The sequence below is a fragment of the Callorhinchus milii genome, unplaced genomic scaffold, assembly GCF_018977255.1.
Source record: "Callorhinchus milii isolate IMCB2004 unplaced genomic scaffold, IMCB_Cmil_1.0 Scaffold9, whole genome shotgun sequence".
Classification (NCBI taxonomy): domain Eukaryota; kingdom Metazoa; phylum Chordata; class Chondrichthyes; order Chimaeriformes; family Callorhinchidae; genus Callorhinchus; species Callorhinchus milii.
The window spans coordinates 910,905-926,659 of record NW_024704750.1 but is presented as its reverse complement, the minus strand read 5'-3'; positions in this window follow the sequence as shown (position 1 = coordinate 926,659).

Here is a 15,755-nt window from a genome sequence, read left to right as displayed (position 1 = left end):
AGGTGTGGGATTACACAGTTAGTGTTTAAGATAATGATGGGCAATTTTACTGCTGAGAAAATTAGTACAAGTTTCACAGATAAAGCCAATTAAATTTCAAATGACAGGGAGTTTGGGTGAATCGTATGAGGTAAAAAGATGAGATTGCACTCTCTTTCAATACAAGGCATAACTTGACACCCTATGAAAGATAGAGACAGTGCAGATGAACACTTCAGTGCAGTAGCGGGAGAGCCATTGGAGGTGCCGTCCTTCGGATGAGATGTTAAACCAAAGTCCCGTCTGCCTGTTAAAGGTGGACGTTAAAGATGCTGCGGCGTTATTCGAAAAGAGAAATAAGTTTCTGTTTCCCGGTGTCCTGGCCGACAATCCCCCAGATACATTGCCTAGTCACTTCATAGCTGTTTGTGGGACGTTCCTGTGCGCAAATTGGCTGTTGTGTTTGCCTACAAAATACACAGTCACTACACTTGACACAGAGTACCTGCGAAGCGCTTTGAGACATTGTATTGCAATGTTATATTGCCACATTATCGGCGCTGTATTAAAATGCGAGGATTGTTGTTTATCTAATGCGGCCACTCTAAGTGTTGTTGGCGGGAGATGATGGGTAACGTTTCTTGTTTAGATGTAAACGACTTTAATCTGTGTGGAATGGCTTCGCCCTGTGCTGTAGGTGGTAATAACGACAAGTCTGATACCTTAAAGTGTGTAGATTGGGGCGGATCAGGTGAAAATATGTTGGCCTTTAAGCACTCCTGGAAATTCCCCTTCCCAACAATCTTCTCATCAGCGGCAGGTCAGTGCCAGTGATATACAAATGAAGTTGCCGGCAGGGCTGATTTAAGAGCAGGAGATGTCAGTGACGGAGACAGCCATAAGTAAGAGGCAAATAAGATCAGAAGAAGGAATAATTACAGATATTCAAACAGGGGAGCCATGTCTTTTCATCTGCCAAAGTGGCTCAGTGAGAAATGTATAGCAACACGTTCTGACTGGACTTGTCTCCCTTTTAAGTTATTCCTTCGTTTTTTTTTTGTCAGGCATGTATTAAACTGCAAGTAATATCTCAGTGAAATGCTTCTATCCCTCTAGGAGGGGAAGGGAGGGGAGGGGGGGAGCGAAAGAAAAAGTAAAAGAGGCCAGAAAAAAAAATTGAATTTATCTAACATAATAATAATCCTTGCATTTGATACAGCGGCTTATCATGTCATTGAGACGTCTCAAAGCGCTTCACAGGATATACCGTAAAGTGGAGGGACTGTGTATTTTGTGGGAGAAATATATTACTGTATGACATTGAAACTCCCATACTGCTTGGCACTGTCAAGTACAGCGACTGTATTTTTTGTGGCAAATTAGAAACAATATACACTGTGGTCTGTCTCCAAGCCTTGGCCTCTTGCCAGCCATCGCTAGAAGTCTCAGAGGAAAACATAGAAGTATACAAGTTTCTAAAAGGGATTAAAAATGTAATAATAATAATCCTTGCATTTGATAAAGCGTCTTATCACATCGTCGAGATGCCTCAAAGCGCATCACACGATATAAAGTGAATTGACTGTATTTTGTGGGCGAAACAAACAGAATAACACAACAAAACAAAAGCACTGTGGGGTTGAATTCCCTCTCTCAGATATTCCACCTAGTCTGAGCTCGGAAGACGAGTTTGTCTTAAAATTAAAAGACTGAGCAGTAATTTTAGAAAATATCAGTCTTATATTGGAACCGAAAGAGAGAAAAAAAAACACTTCAGAATTAAGAGCAGATTATCAGAATAGTCCACAATTCTGTGTGATGGAAAATTTCTAAGACAGAAACAGTCTCGCAAGCTGCGACCGGGTGGAATTTCAGGGCCTTATGGGTTTGCGAGTCTTTCCCCAATTTCCACCCCCCCACCCACCACCGGGCACTTTCCCCCCTCTCCACATTCCTCCCTCCGCCCCGCATTCCAACATGTTTTCCGAAACAAAAAAAACAGCAAAAAAAGAAAGAGGAGTGTGTGTGTGTGTGTGGGAGTGGGGGGGGGGGGGGGTAAAAAAAAAAAGCCTGTCTGCTTGTGACTTTGGCTCGCTGTATCCATTTGCAAATTACATCACTTGTCTGCATATTGTCACTCGCAGGCTCCTCAACCATTCATCAACTGTCCAGCACACAGTGAAAACTCGCTGCACCCTCCACACTTAATTGTTCCCACACTGACCTGGGAGAATAGAAATGATGTGCTTTCCTAACGAATATGTAGTGCCTCCCTCGTATGAAAAAAAAAGAAGGAGAAATGCATATCTGGAACTACAATTAGGTTAGGAGGGGGAAAAAAAAATAAATGATGACTTGTCTGCTGGCACTGATAGATGAAGGTATAAGAACCTGAAGTGCAGAACATCCGTTTTTGTCCATCTCCCTGACCCAGGCCGTGGGGCCTGCTGGGGCCTGTGTTGCTTGGCAGCCTGTCTCTCTCTTATCCTGAGCACCATGTTCAATTTAAATTAACTAGTTCCGAGCAAGCAATCTCAAAGGAATGAGTAGGGAAATGAACTTGGTAACAGCTTGAATGGTTTAGTGGTCATATCATTAAACAGTCTTCCTCAGTTCCCAAACCGTGCAGCAGCAAGTGCAAGGCTGCCCTGCTTGCTTTCTCCGCGCCCCCCCCCCCCCCCCCCCACACACACACACAATCCCCCCCACCCACCCACACTTTTCCTCTATCCCCTCCACCCCACCTGCACCATGACCACCCACCCTGATACACAAAGAAAAAAAGGTTTCCGTGATAAAATTGCCATTATTTTTCTGTGTTTTTGCTTGGTTTTTTAAAAAAATCCTACTCAAAGGATTGGAGCGTTTTTTGTATAAAAAAAATTGTTAGTCTCCAACTTTAATTTGATTTTCTGTTTTATACCCTCCTCTCAAGCTCAGATGTCCGGTTTCAGGTCAGAAATGACTCCTGGAGTCAGTTTCTCCAGTGGCTCGCTTTCCCCCATATGCCAAATCCAAACGGGACACGGACACACACACACACACACACACACACAAATCTACCCCAGTCCTAGCCTCGGGACTGGCACAAAGTCTTAGATTTTAAGTTCAATAATAATAATAATTCTTGCATTCATAGCGCCTTATATCTGGTTGAAGCAGGATGTGTCGATTCGTTCAAACACAGATTAGTTAGTTTTCTTTTAGGAAATAACATTATGGGATACAGGACATAGAAGGGACTTCGGGACATATGTGAATGCGACCGCTAGGAAGGTGGAAGGCGAACTAGATGGACCTCGGTCTTTCTTCGTCTAGTATTTCTTATGTTCTTATACGTTCCTATGTTCTTAACACAACGGTGAGACGTCTCAAAGAGCTTCCCAGGATACTCCTCCTGGTCATGACCCAACTGTGCAGCGCCTTGGGACGTCCTCCTGACGTGAAAGGCGCTCTATAGATGGAATCTTGTTGTTGTTGTTGTATAGTGACTGTGTGTTTTCGGGGTAAAATCCAGGCTCAATCAACAGTCAGTTCCGAGTGATTTTTTCCACATTGAGATCAGTTTGAAGAAGTTTCCAGAATTTTTGTACGATGGGCTTAAGGCTGAGACCAATGTCTTTTTCAGGCCATCAGGAAGTCAAAGCCCACAGCTAACCCACACTGGAGATTACACTACACTACAAGGCAGACACAACCAATGGTTTATTTCAAGCCTTCTGGTTGATAAGGCAGCTCATCCAAGGTCTAGAATTCCACCTGGTCTCAGCCCGAAAGACAGTTTGCCCACAAAACACAGCTAGGGAAACCCTTTAGGATGTCCTCCTGACATGGAAGGTGCTATCCCAAATGTGAGATTATTATTATTTTGTCTTAAAATCTAGAACAGGTAGAATTGACAAAACGGCTGCTTTCTTAAATCCAGCCTTCCGTTCGGAATTATTAAGAGGAATTTCCTTCTTAAAAAGAACTTCTGTTCTCTAAATAATGTCGTCTACGTCTGTTGATGGAATCACAATGTCACAATACAGCAGATTTGCCACTAACCACCCTCATGATGTTGTACAACTTTATTCGTCTTAATTACTGCACCAGAATACCCCTCACACAACCCACACTCAGTTGCTCTCCTAGTTTGTTTTTTCTGCCTCACTGTTTAAAGTTTGCCGCGACTCAGTGGTTATTAGTAACAACTTAGGAACAGGAGGAGGCCATTCAGCCCCTCCAGTCTATTCTGGTCATTCTACACAACTGTGCGCAATTGGCTGCTGCATTTCGCCCACAATATACAGTCACCCACCTTTACAGTATAGCCCGTGAGGCGCTTTGAGACGTTTCAGACATCTGGAAAGTATTGGGTGCAGGGTGGCAAGAGCCAAGGCTTGGGGGGAACCCCAGAGTGTGCGTTGGGATAACTGCTGGAGTCTAACCAGCTAAAAGCACATAGCTTGGCCATTGAAGAGTTAATTGACTGAAGGGTTAAACGCCATCAGACAGAGATCATTCAGCCGGTCTCAAGCTTTGTATTGTTCAGGAAAGATTTAATTCCTGTTGCAGCAATGGGTGTTGCTCCTGCCCTTCTGCTGAGCTCAGAGTGCCAGCGAACTGACAAATGAATGGCTCTCCTCCCCTGCGCCTCTCTCTTAGCAAGAGCAAGGGGGGAGGTGGTGGGGGGGGCAGGGGGTTGGCTTGCCACACTGCTGGGAGGGCTGGCCCAGGTAAACCTCCTGTAATGTGGCACGTCAGACGCTGGCAACAGCACTGACTTCGTCTTCGGAAAGCAAACAGCCCCCGAGCCTGCCTTCACTTTCAACAGGCTCTGGAGACGATACCGGGATTGTTACGCCCTTGTGTTAATCTGATACGGTAACATCTGAACAGGAGGAGGCCATTCAGCCCATCAAGTCTATTCCAGCAGTTCATAGGTCGTGGCCCTAACTTCCCCTTCCCTCTCCCCCTTGTCTCCATACCTCTAACATCCCACATTTCTATCCACCTCCTGAGAAAAAAGAACGCCTGCGAACAGTCATCCTCCAATTTAAGCCTGAATTTGAGATGTTTTTTCTAAAGCCTAAAAACGTGAGGAATTTCAGTTCCTCGGGAATGGAGGTTGACATGAGGATGGGGAGGGGGAGGTGGGTCTGAGCTGGACGAGCAGCAGTGAAGCTTACTTGCCAGTTGTGAGTTCGTCTCAACCGGTCACTGGTTTAAAAAAAATCCACCCAGGCAATGGGGAGTGAACGACGCTGTGTGTTAATTGGGCCAAAGTCACTGAATGGGTTCCAGGTCAGTGATTGTGTGCGAGTGACTGACTGACAGCGGTTGGGGCAGGATACCCACAGCCTATACCTTGCTGCACACACGGCTAATGCATACCTAAATCTCCTCTATTTTTAGTGCACACACGGGACAGCAGGTTGGCTTTGGGGACCGGTTGCACGATTCCCTGAAACGACTGCATCTTGCGAGGATCATTAAATGAAAGTGGACCTCCAGTGCCCTCTGCAAGCTGTCTTATTTCATCCTCGGCGCTGCACTCGGGTTTTTTTTAATTAACTCTCTCTGAGCAAACAATCTCCGCGAAGCACACCGAGCAAGGAGCCCGGCTAACAGCTTGAGCGGGTCAGTCATCGTCACGTTTAATGAGTTGCGGTGCCTGCCAGTGCCGCACACAGCTAGAGAAGTTCACAGGACGGATCGCCGAGCCTGTGCTGACAGTTAATTGGGTCACGACGGATATTTTAATCCCAATTCCCCATCTTTTCCCCCCAAAACACTTTACAATACAATACAAATTTGCATTGATGTAGGGCCTTTCATGTCGGGAGGACATCCCAAGGCGCTTAATGCCCTCAAATACCCCTTATTTCCTACGGGAGGGCTCCCCAAACACTTTAATACCCCTGACCTAGAGGAGAGCTCGAACCAGCACAGGCTCAATGGTCTCCTCGTGTACTGTATGTTTTTTGTTCAGCCGGGTTTCTGACACGTGCGGAAACCCATCACCGTGCTCAAGAGTCTCTAAACAAAACTGAGAGCTCCACACATCACGTCTACACATGGAGATTCCACAGATATTTATTGGAATGGAATGTGACCCCACGCAAAGCCCCGAACTAAAATGTAAAAAACTTAAATGAAAAGAGGTCGTCACTGCGCAGGTCAGAGCCGCTTCAATCAGTCAAGTTTAATTCGGAGCAGTGGGGGGTGGGGGGAGGAATCAGGGGCAGAGGAAGGGAGGGAGTGAGGGAGGCTGAAGGTTTAGAGGGTGAAGTCTGGGAACCCTGAAGAACATACAGTCTGGTCATTTAGTTCAGCTGACAAATTAACAACCAGCTACTTGTTAAAAAAAATATCCTTTAATTGACAACAGCTTAGCTGTGTCCAGGCTGCGCGCGGTGAATTTCGGCTCAGCCCTGGTTTCTGTGTCTTTTCAATTTATCTTTATAGTCCCTGTAGGAATGATATTAATAAATGTATGGAGAGGCACAGCACTACATCCAGCCAGATCTCTTATGGATCAGCGGAGTCCACTTTTAATTATAATTATTTCAACTACAGGGGATTCAGATCAGAACTTATAAAAAGCACATGTGCTTTCCTGGCTTGTAGCAGTACTTTCTGGGCTTTAATAATACATCTGGATGTCCATTATAGGTGCCGTGCACAGGCTTGATTAAGGAGACAATGATGTAAAGATACCCCACCTCTGGGATTACAACTTTAAATGCTTCAGTCAGAAGACTGCAGGACTGGTTTGGCGGGATAGGGCGATATCCTTTCCAAGAGGTCTCATCAGATATACATGAGAGAGCAAACTGGCGTCCAAAGATGTGAGTTGATTATTGGCCTACAGGGACGCACATCATTTCACACTGCTTCCCTATTCCTTAGGTTTTAGGTTGAAGATAAAAATTAGCTCCTGAATCGCTCTCCTCTCTTCTCTCTCTAACGGTCTCAGCCTTCAGATCTCTGCCGTGAAAGTCAAGACTTTGCAAATGTTTTGCCAGTATTCGCCATGGCAGACATTGGAAGATTTAGCCCTTTTCCATCAGTCCCTAAGCCTCCTGAACCAAGGTACGTGATGCCAGCTGAACACAACACATGACACTGTCAGAAATGTTATCCCTGATGGTGTAATCTATACACCGTACTTTCACGTGCCCTCAGCTCTACCCTTCTAAAGTTTGGCTCTTCCTCTCCCCTTCCACTCGGACTGCCCTCATCTCACCTCTTTCCACGTTCACTTGCTCCAGTGCAAGTTCATGTTCTGTGACGGACTCCCTCGGGGCTGGCTCCCTCTGTGTTAGATCTTGTTTGGATTTCACGACTCAATAAAGATTTCAATTACGTTGTCACACTGGGGGTTAGCTCGGGCCTTCCTCAAAAGTGGAATGAAAAACAAATGCTGCCACTTCCGATCGAGTGCACTATTATGTTTGTAGAGTAAACAACAACCAAGGAAGTCAGTCAGTCAACCTGGGCAGGTAAATGGGACTAAAAGGAACACTCTTTCAATAATAATAATCCTTGCATTTGATATAGCTCCTTATCACGTCTTTTAGACATCTCAAAGTGCTTCACAGAATATACTGTAAAGCGAATTGATTGTATGTTTTGTGGGCAAAACGCAGCAGCCAATTACATACAGCAGCGTCCCACAAACAGTCAAGGATTAACTGTCCAAATTTTTTTATTTTTGTTGAAGGAATTATTACCCTGGAAAGCTACTTGGCAATCGACAAACAACCTAGTTCCTTCTTACTGCAAGGTAAACAGAGGCGTGTGTGTAGAGTAAGAAAACTTACCCAGCGTTTCGCCCTGCTGGGAATCTAACCCAGGTCCTCTCGCTTGCAAGGCAAGTGCTCTAACCACTGAGCTACATGACTCCACTACAGCAAAGGCAAGGTGTTTTTAATAACCTGGAAGTTACCTGCATCATGTAAAGGTTCAAAAGAGAATAAGGCGGTACAAGCTTTAGTTAACACCGCAAGGTTTCCACTTGTACCTGTAAATGCTTACTTTGGGACATCAGGTTTTCACTGGTTTATTTCTTCCTCAAAAGCTCAGTAGTGCAAATGGACCGAATAACCTCCTTCTGTGCTGTAAATTTGTCTGGTTTCCGTCGTGAAGACCACATTCCACAGATGTCAGGGTGACTCACTTTGGCATCACTGAGAGGCGCTGGGGTCGAGTTGTGTGAATGAAGAAAGGTTAATCAGGTCACCATTGACAGAGCTCTGTGGTTCTCCCTCTGCCCAACCCAATGCTTATTCAACAATGGTGGAATATCACCCACTTCCTCTCAGGCCTTTGGCTCAATCAACTCAAACATCCATTTAACAGGTGTAAATGATACATTCACACACACACACACCTGACAGACACTCTCTCACACACACACACACCTGACTGAATATTAATTCCAGTGCAGTAGTGAGCAGTTTGTCACTTAGCCCTATTCACTGCTAGGTATAAAATGTACATTGGAATCAATGCATCACTGGGTACATAAAAGCACCACTGACAGTGCATTGCCAATGTTTCTGCACCTACATAGAAACCAGGCTGTGCTCGAGTCAGTGTTGAGATATGTGCCTATCACACTCACTCACACAGAACTACAGTATCACGTTGCAACAGACGCTGCAGCAGGTTAGTGGGCAGGGCAGTGCGGACACTCTGACTTGTATGTTGATCGTTGGAAAAGCAGATTCACCCGTCATGTTACACACAGAAGCCAATTATCCAGTTACCTCATCCCAGCATCTGCCCAATGAAAGGCCCATTACAGAGTTAATGTTTTGTGCACATACAATCACACAGGAGGAAAGACACCATTGTGTTAGTGGGGGAAAGTGGTAGTATTGATACTGCATTGGCAACACAGCCATCGTTCCTGTCAAGTCCACACAAGAGAGATTTAATAATAATAATCCTTGCATTTGATATAGCACTTTTCGCATTTTCTAGATGTCTCAAAGCGCTTCACAGAATAGACTGTAAAGTGAATTGACTGTATATTTGTGGACGAAACACTGCAGCCAATTGCGCACAGCAGTGTCCCACAAACAGCCATGGATTGAAGTGACCAATTTATTATTGTTTTTTTTTCTTGAGGGATTATTATCAGGCGTGTGGAGTAAGGAAACTTGCCCAAGGTTTGGCCCTATCAGGAATCGAACCCAGGTCTCTCGCTTGCAAAGCGAGTGCTCTATAACCACCGAGCTACAGGACTCCATTTGGATGAAGCAAGTCCTTTGAAGCATTTGATCGCAGCCTTTCAGAATACCAAACCTACCATCGTCCCATTACAGCATTGAGCTGGTTATTGTATGAACCCTGAGTGCTGGCCTGGCTAGTTTGGACTATCTGGGAATCTCTTCTATTTGTTGACAGTCCTCTGTCACAAAGAAATACTTCTGGTGTCTGTCCTGAAAGGGCTCCTCACAACGCTGAATCTGTGCTCTGCCTAAGTGAAGTTATTAATCCAGGAGTACATATTCAATTCTATTTAGCATTTATAGCATCTTCTATTCCTCCATCAGGAGCACTGGCTTGTCTAGTAGTTTTGTGTGGCTCATCCATTTGATTGACTCACTCTACTTCCTGATAAGGTATCCTCAGTGTAAGATGGCACTAAGCTGTGTTTCCTTCAGCATTGATTTATAGAAAACAATCTCCTTAGTACAGGGCTAAATCAATAAAGTTCTGTAAGATTCTGGTTGGTGGATGCTCGTGGGTTTGGGATGAGCAAAACCATTTCTGTTAACTACATTTACCTTGTTCATTATAATAATCTTTGCATTTTGATGTAGTAGCTTATCAAAGCGCTTCACAAGATTTACTGTACCGTGACTGTTTATTTGTATGCGAAAGCAGCAGGCAATTATCACACAGCAATGTCCCACATCCAGCCATGAAATGAATGACCAATCTTTATCTGGATTATTGGCCAGGACATCAGGAGAAATTCCCTTCTCTTTTCGAATAGTGTGGTGGGATCTTTAAATAGCCACCTGAACAGGCAGATGGGATGTTCGTAACGTCTCATCTCAAGGAGGACACCTTTCACAATACAGCATTCCAGCAACACAACCAACAGCTCAAAGTCCCAACATGGAGCCGTAACCCACCAACCTTCTGTCTCAGAGGCGTGAATGCTACCGACTGAGTCAGCCTGACATCTAGTGCATTTAACTTTATTTACTATTGTGTTTCTTCATTGCATCCCTTTTCTCCTTTGGTTTCCTTTATTGGAGGAGGCTTGGGGATTGAGATGGGGAAATCTGTGGAATGTTACAGTCGGAAGTTTCATAGTAACTTTAATACCTAAAAGAGGAAGGTTAGAGTTTCTTTAACTGCTGTTATTTACAAAACCATATTTAAAAAAGACAATAACATTTAAATTAAAAAAGGCATTTTCTTTAATAATTGTTCAGACAGAATCAATGGCTCCCACTCCTGACACCTGAGTCCTGCTGGAAGGTGCAACTTGGGTGAGATATAATAGATATCGACTGTGAAACAGTGCAAGGTAAGTACCTTTAGAAGGAGAGGAAACTGGCACACTTTAGCAATGTTAGCAAGAGATATAAAGATAGCTACATTGTTAAGGCAGAACGGAGGAAGCTTTCGATCTCCATCTAGTTATACCTTATCTGGGAATACCCAACCCTGACAACGGTTGAAGGTTTGGATTGCCCACACTGATATCCTGACCTTGGCGAGCAACAAGTCTATAAGGTTCCACATCAACAAAAGATCTACAAAGTGTGCCAGTTGTTTGTAAGAGATAAATCAGAGCTTTGCTCTTGGAGAGCAAGTTATTATGTTTCTTCTGTATCATTTGTCATGTCTAGAGAGGAAATTCTGTGTTTTTTTTCATTGAGAAAGTTGGGTGAAGGGGCAAGTCCGCAGTACAAGATAATATCAAGGTTGACAAGAACAGAAGAGGATTAAGAACCCCTGTGGTTAGGTGATGGTGTAAGGATCTGTAGATTGCTAGAGGAAGGCAAGACTGAATGAGAGGCAAATAAGAGATATTCATTTATAACCTTCATAATACACATTTGTGAATGGAACTTTTCTAAATGCATTGACAGGTGAATTCTGCAAAGCCTCATTATATTGCAGGCAAAGGAAAATGGGGTTCATTCTGGGCCATTTCTTAATGGATTTTTGAATGAAGAATTCCACGAGCCCCACAACTCTGCTCCAATTTGGCCTATATTGTGAACAGATTCCCTCAATGAAGGGTGACGTCAGGATGTGTTTCAGCTTACCAAAAGGAGTCCCCACCCGCATTTCTTAAGAAATCATTTAAGAAACACTGCATAATTGACCAACATACCCACGTAATGTTAACACGAAATCTCAGCCTCTGATCCCAAACATTACAGAAATTCCCTTACGGTAGAACCTAGAGTTTGCAAACAATGGCGGGTAAAATGACAACTCAGATTGGAAAAATCTGTGCATGTTTTTGATTCAATGGTCTGATACTGTGACTGCAATTCCGCAATTATACTTTCAGTCATATTGTGATTGTCAGACTGCGTTTCAGTATAAAATGGATGGTAGTGCATAATAAATCTACAGCAATAGCTCATAATCCCCACGCACACCACACGCTGTGATTTGTATCACACTAACTCGCGCGGACAGATGACATCTTTCCATAGTAAACATTTTTGGTTAGTGTTGCACATTATAATGAGAAACGCAGTAAATTAGAGAGTTTTTTTGTAAATCTTTCAGTAGATAAATTATGCATTCAGCACTTGAAATGTAAAATGCGAGTGAATTAAATGATTCAAGACTAAATAAAGATAAAGGAGATTCTTCATAAATTTGTAACAGAATTGAATGCCGCAAAATTATGCAGAAATATACAGACAACCGAACCCAATCCCCCCCACCCGCCTCCACCCCGACTACATTTAATAGATGAGAGCTTAAAACAGAAGTTGATTCCAGTACAAGTTAAATACTGTATGAGTGAATTGTTGCCCTCTGCTACTGTCTATCAAAACACACATCCTATCTAACTGCTTCACCCAGGGGCGGGGAGAGCACTGTATTGTCAGAGTTGCCTTCCTTTCAACGAGTTGTTAGACCGAGGTCCTCCCTGCCTGTTCAGGTGGACATTAAAGATCCCATGACACTATTCGAAAGGAGAGGAGAGCTTCTGCCTGTGTACCAGTACCAGGCTAGTAATTCAATCATTCAAGGATTATTATTATTCAATATTAAATGCCATTTACATTTAAATGGCAAATATGCTTCCAAATATGCAAAACTTGCTCCCAAAAAAGTAAAGTTGCAAATGGTTCATTTTTACCACAATAATTGCCGATCAAAAGGGCTTTGGGTGGGTAACACTTTTGGTTTTGTTCAATATTTGTCAGTGAAGCACAAGATACCCCACACCTTTGTAAAGATTGGGTAAATTGCACATCGATCACCCTAAAACATACAGAGACTGAGCAGAACATTTGGCTCCTTTCCTTTCACATCAGGGCTCTGGGTTTGAGTCTAACCCACAATCAAGTGATGAAAGTTCCAATCTGTCCGCTGCCTCGAAGGGTTCTTGTCAAGTGAGTTTGGGTCAAGGCAGTTCCTGGAAGAGGCAAGTCCTTGGGGTAAATTTAAATGTGCTCATAGCTCAGCATTCGATTGGCTCCAAAGGTTACTGTTGGAGAACTTACAGTATGGCTGGAAGCTGAGACTGGTACAGGGCAGGACAGCTTGCTGGAATTCAGTAACAGTTCGTCACTGCCTTCCTCCTTCCCCTCCCAATTCTCCTCACCCATCACCCTCAACAAATGTGCTTCTCCATCGTACTTCAGTCTACCCAGCTCAGTGTCAGCCCGGCTTAGTCTCAGCCCAGCTTAGTATCGCCTGAGTCAGAGGGTTGTAGTTTCAAATCCCAGGTCACAGTCTAAGCTAACTCTCCAATACAGCGCTGGGTTAGGGCTATTGTCAGAGGTGCTGTCCTTTTGATGACATGTTAATCCGAGGTCCTGTCTGTGCCTGTTCAGGTGGATGTTAAAGATTATTTGAAAACTATTTGAAAAGAGAAGGAAGTTTCTGTCTCCCAGTATCCTGGCTGACAATCCCCCAAATAAAACTGGTCACTCATTGACTGTTTGTGGGACGTTGCTGTGCACAACTGGCTGTCGTGTTTCGCTCACATAATACACACTTTACTGTGAAGCGCTTTGAGACATCTCAATAACATGTCAAGGCGCCATATTAAGTGCAAAGAATATTATTATAATGCCGGGTTTTACTGAATAGGAATCAGGTGGAGGAACGATACAACAATAACTTACATTTACAAGCACCGTTGATCTAGGGCAACATGGGGGAGAGGGAACGAAGGAGGTGACTGTAAGCAATGATTGAGAAGGTATATTTTTACAGATGGGCAGAGATGGAGGGATCTCAGAGAGCAGTGGGAATGGTGGTGAGGAGGAGTGAAAAACTTGTCTGAGATCGGCTAACTGAACAACAACATGCATTTACACAGCGCCCCTCATGTGAGAAAGCGTCCCAGAGCGCTTGACAGTAGCAGAGCATGACGTCAAGCCGGGGGGGGAAGACCGTAGGCAGGGTCGAAGAGGACCATCTTTAGGCACAACCTGAAGATGGGGAAGGAGGGGGCTAGACAAGGGATAGAGGGAGAAAGTTCCAGAGTTTCGAGCCATAGTGGCTGAAAGTGCGGCCACTGATGGTTGGATGGAGGGGAATGAGGGCCAAGCAAGAGGCCGGAGCCAGTCACCAACTCAACACAGACTGTGGATCACAGTGTCTTTAACCAACTGAGGCAGTGGGGAGGAAACTGTTTAGAAGCTCATCACATCCACCAAAAAGGCACTCCAGTCCTGCAGTGGCTCCTTGCTCCCAAAATGACAGCCAATCTGATTATTCTGTGCAGCGCAAAACCCATCTGTGGAGTGAGTAAAAATCACATTGATTGGGAAAAGTACACAGCACCCTGGAATAAACTATGAATAAAAATGACTCGATAGGTGTTGATGTTAATTTCACACCCAAACAGCGCGAGTCACTGTGATGAAACTGAGAACCAGGTTTTAGATGCAGTAAATTATAAATTAACCCTACAAATTCCGAGTTGCTTTCTGTGCATTCAGCAGAAATAGCATTCTTTTTTTTTAATGAAGCATTTGTGTGTGCTGCTTTTCCCACCGTCTCTATTCCTTTATCATATCTAATTTGAGAATGAGGTGTTAATCTGAGTTCCAGTCTACCTTTTCTGGTGAATGTTAAAGATCCTGTGGAGCTATTGGAAAAAAGGAGGGGTTTTCTCTCTCCCCGGTGTCCTGGCCGACAATCCCCCAGATGAAATTGGTCATTCACTTCATGGTTGTTTGTGGCATGTTATTGTGCACAAATTTTGCTGCTGCGTTCATCTAGTAAATACACAGTCACTACACTTGGGAATATTTACTGCACCAAGTAGCAGAATAACCTAGAAATTAAACTCAAAAGCGCAAAGGAATCAGCAGTGAGAAAATGCCCTGTTTATCCTTCGAAATATTTTTTATCACCAGTTTAGGCAACTCAATGCCAAACTGATGTGTTAAATACACCGTCTCTTCAAATGGTTCACGAAAAGCCAAGGAAAACTAACAAGGGAGAGAAGCAATAGATGTTAACAGCAGCTTTCCGTGGTCCATCAGTGGTTAAGATTCTCAACACAGTAAATTTAACATTGCAGATAGTTTTGTTGAGAACAATGCAGCCAAACATCAAACAAAATTACTCTGGTTAGAGCTGTCCAATCAGATTTATATTCACTTAATTTCAAATTAATCTCATTCTTTTAATCCACGTTTCGCCCACAAAATACACAGTCAATCTACTTTACCGAATATCCTGTGAAGTGCTTTGAGGTGTCTCAACAATAGCATAAGGCGGTATATCAAATGTAAGGATTATTATTATTCTGTGAAGTCTTTGGAGACTTTGATATGAATCTTGCTGCATGATTGTTAGTGTCTTTTAAAGTTATGTAACTGTTTAGCATCCCATCACATTTGATTGACAACATCCCAGCAGACAAGGAAGAGTAACTTACAGCTGAACGCATTGTATACTGTGTGTGCACTAAACGCGCACACTATAGTGTCTGAATAGACAGACTGAATATGTGGGTCAGCTCCCAACGTATTGGACACCGGTGCAGTTAAATCAACTGTTTACTGGAAAACTGAATTGCAACTATTCAAAACCAGGTCACAATTTTTTTTATTACAACTTGCCTGGTATTTTATAGCACAGAAACATGAGGAGGCCTGTTCCACCGTTCTATAAGATCATGGCTGATCTGTACCTCAACTGCAATTACCTGCCCTTGTCCCATAACTCTTGGTACCCTGACCTAACAAATGCAGGCAAAAAAAGAATTTGCAATAAATAATGATTTCTAGATTTGGTTTGGTAACAACTGGTCAGACCGATCAAAATAGTCTTTTCTTTTTGACTCTGCAAATTCCTGCGTTTGTCAATTTGTAAATATTTATTTAAGTTTTTAGTGGGTTACAGGATAAATAATTAATCCCAAATAAATATAGCATGTCAATTTATTTTGACATGTTATATTTATTTGGGAGTAATTATTTTAATCCCCAGAGAAAAAAAATCAGAAATGCTTTAAAAAAAAATGCTGATGCATTCCCCCGTTTCAGGTGCACCACTTGTATAGTATTCAAATTGTCAGAACCATTTCACAGCATGAATTAAGTCTG